This window comes from Parambassis ranga, chromosome 22, assembly GCF_900634625.1.
Source record: "Parambassis ranga chromosome 22, fParRan2.1, whole genome shotgun sequence".
Taxonomy (NCBI): domain Eukaryota; kingdom Metazoa; phylum Chordata; class Actinopteri; family Ambassidae; genus Parambassis; species Parambassis ranga.
Genome location: NC_041042.1, coordinates 9,406,451 through 9,410,417, shown reverse-complemented (window position 1 = coordinate 9,410,417; position 3,967 = coordinate 9,406,451).

The following is a 3,967-nucleotide window of genomic DNA, read 5'->3' as shown; positions in this document are numbered from 1 at the left end:
TCGGCTGGAGGCTGGACTGAAATCCCCCTCAGCTCCTCACCGCCCGGTCTGGGATTAATGATGCCTTCAGGGACTGCCGGGGAAATTGGGAAAAGTACTTATTGCGCGCAAAATCACAAGCGTCCAAGCACCGATACAAGTAACATTTCTCAGACACAGAAGAGTGCAGTCATTTTTAGCTCTGGTATTAATAGGCCTATTTTAAATAAAGATTTACCTGGTCTTTATCTGACCATGTTTACAGAAACTAATTTTCACTGTGGTAGGCTATAATTCACATCGAGTCTGTTGGTATGTTGGTTGTTTTTTTTAATGGTTTGATTTACAATTATTTAAGAAAAACTTTTTAACCCACTCTAGTGTAGTTACCACTCCAAGACACGTGATTTCAAGTTTACTGAGACACAGGAACGTCACATATGGTGTGGGGAGTTTCAGTGTGTTCACCGCCCTTATTTGAAAGCGGAGGCGTGTACATGTAAATCAAAGTTCCTATCTTGTGTGTTTTGGAAGACAGATTACAGAAACACGCAGATGAATCAGCAATTATAATTTCATAGACAGGCATCGGTGTGTCATTTTGGTCATTTTGATCTAATCTTATGGGTTATACAGACCTATATAACACAGCAAAGGCTGTGCATATTGTAAATCATTATTGTGATATAAGCTGAATCAGTCAAGTCATATGTGCAACAGAAAAACAATAAAAGGGGAAAAAACAACAGAAGCAGCAGACTTGTTTTCACCAAACTAAATATGACTCACTGCTGCTCTCTGTTGGCAGCATTCATTTTAGCAAGTCACTTTGTCAGACTGTTATGTAGAGTACATTTTGCCAATAATGTTTTGTTAACATAAAAACAACAGATACATAGAAAGACAACACTGCTGAAAAGCAATTTAGGCAACTTCTTTTTTTTTTAAGAAAAGTGATTTTCTCAATGACAAAATATGATGCTTGATCATAATCTTATTCCCTTAGTCTTGATTAACAGTGATATAACATGCAGGAATTGCTGAATGCTGTGAGTTTGCCATAAAGATCACATTAGTCTGTATCCAAACATTTGGCTTTACAAACTTTTTGTAGACACTTACCTCCTTTTAAACCAACCCTGCAACAACAGTGATTCTGCTTCCTCATTGTGTGTACCACACCTTACATGGGAGAGAGTTGCCTCTCCACTGTTGTACAGCTGGACACTGTTGTTGTATGCTCTGCACTGTAATCAGCTGCAGATTAAAGCTCTGCTGTTATTACACTTGGGCATGCATCAATTTGCCATCAAAGACATACTGGAAGTGTTACACAACCTTTGTTTTGCCTCTCAATGTCCTCCTCCTTTGAACTGAGCTAAGACGATCTGTGAGTAGGTTAGAGGTAATTAAATATATTTTCACAGCATGTCAGAGAAGAGCAGGCAAAATGTCTGAGGTAAGTGTTTGTAAGGAGAGCTATGTGAGATAACCAAACACAAAATAAGAACCTATGAGGAGACACTACACACACACACACACACATACTGTATTCAAAACATTGTAATCTGTGGCCTTTGCTTAATCATGCTTTAATCTAGATATACTGTGTGTTAGTATAAACTGTTGCCAGGCATCGCAAATATTTCTGCCTACAGCAAACAGGGTCACAGAACCATGTTCACTTTTTATGGGAGTGGTCTGAAGGGGATTTAGGTGGTTTGGAATTTACAGGAGGGCCTCCTGATAGGATTAGGGGAATCATGGGATTGCTGTTGAAGTGAGGATGGAAAGAGAGCTTGTGCTCACAGATAGAGAAAGGCCTGAACAAAACACACACACACACACACACACACACACACACACACACACACACACACACACACAGACACACACACTGACACACACTGACACACACACACAGACACACACACCAACACACACACACACACACGCACACACACACACACACACACACACACACACACACACACACACACGAATAAAAACAGAAACATGTACCGTAGGTAAAGACTGTAAAGACAGATTGTTGTCACATCAATTACCCACCAGATGGCGCTCCTGTCTCACTACAATCAGCCATGATGAACTGCTTTTTTATTTAGATTTCATGGAACCATAGGAAAATAGTTTGCTGTTAACGTGCATCGATTAGGGTAAAACTGATGTCAACGTAGAATATCATATGAACTTGTCCATATCCTTTCTAAGTATTTGAAATTATTGTTATTTGTCTCAAACGCACCTACCAGAAAGCACTTGTAAACAGTAACTGTAGTCCTGTTGGCACAAATATTTTAGGCGATCAAGACTTGTTGTTACATGCTATGGTTAAAAAAAAGAGCTAGTCGGAGAATTTGTGCAACTACATTTCCGTGGCATGTTCTTGGCACTGCACCAGGATCCTGCAGGACGGGTTCCAAATACAGATTACATGGGTTAAACAAATTTTTAACAAATTTTTGAATTTTAGCCTTGGTTACTTAAACTAGCCTATAACGGCTGTGCTATGCAAAAACTCACTGTCATTTTTGACCCTCCATTTATCTTAACATAAAATAATGCAGTCCTTTATGTTGAGATATCATTTTAAACTACAGGCTTCCAATTTTTAATTTTTATATTTGTCCACTAGTTGGCACTATTTTTTCCCATTCAAACCATGTAGCAAAAATTCACAATTTTTACTGTTTTCTGTCAGGTTGTCTTGCTCCTGAATTTGTAAATTAAAAATGTAAATGTAAATGTAAAATATTTCAACAGTAGCACCTGGTTTTTCAGCTTTCTGTTTATACAATTAAAATTGGCACAAGGTGTCTGCCAGACAATTAAGAAAAGCTAAATACTTAATGTAACCCAGTAGTTAATTGGGCTTTGTTATATTTTTATTTGATGTTGTGTTCCTTTAATTCTTTTAAGATCATCCCAGTCATTCTACAAGCTGTCAATCAGTTGATTTCATTTGTTATTGGTTTTCATTGGTCATGCCTTGACCTGTGGTTGTCAGATTGGATGAGGGGAGTAAATTACGCCCGTTTGGCACGGGAATTGGTTGTGTGAGCGTGTGTGCGGAACAGCTTCAGCCGAAACTTTATAAGAGTAAAAGAATTATTCAGTAACTGAGTGTAAACGCAGCGACCACTCTCACGTGAAAGGGCAGAGGCAGTGAAGAACCTGTGGAGCAGGAGTTTCACCCCTTTCTGCTGTGTCTTGGTGAGTTTATGAACGTATGTAAGCGCGGCTATGCTGTTAGCCATGCAGTTAGCCATGTTGTCGTCCGTGTGGAGCTCGGTGGGAAAACCCATGGCTCTGTTAGTGAACCGGCTTGATTTACTGTTTACTGTGTGCACCAGAAGCATAATAACAGGTCACATGTTGTAGCCGTGAGGTCAGATGAGGTCAGATTTATTCAGATGCTAAATGTTGTTATATGTTTATGTTATGTTATTTTCTGATGTATAGCACGGTTTTTATTTAATGTTCATGTTAAAATAAGCTATCTATTCAATTTATATACATGTATGGAGTATACAGTGTGTGTACTTAGAGCATACAATTTATTGAGGATGTTTGATGTGATGTTGTCAGGCAAATGATCTAAAAGACAGAGGAACTGACCATAACTTATGGGAAAATTCTTTCATAATTGTTAAAAATTAACGTTAGAAAATAATCATATATAATATGTAAGTTTAGGAAGGAAAACACATTTTATCATTTCATTGTATTGTGTGACAGTGACAGTTATATGATTTTATGTAAATGTAGATTTATATGGCCATAAACAAGATTTCTATGGAGCTATATAGTGATAGTCCTGTTCTGTACAGGCTAGGTTTTTCAGAGATCCCTGAATCTACGGATAGATGTTCTCCTTGACGAAGGAGATGGCGAGCCCCCAGTGAGACTTCCTTGGAGTGACAAGATTTTGCGTACCAGGGAGGGAGACCACCTCTTGGTCCATCGT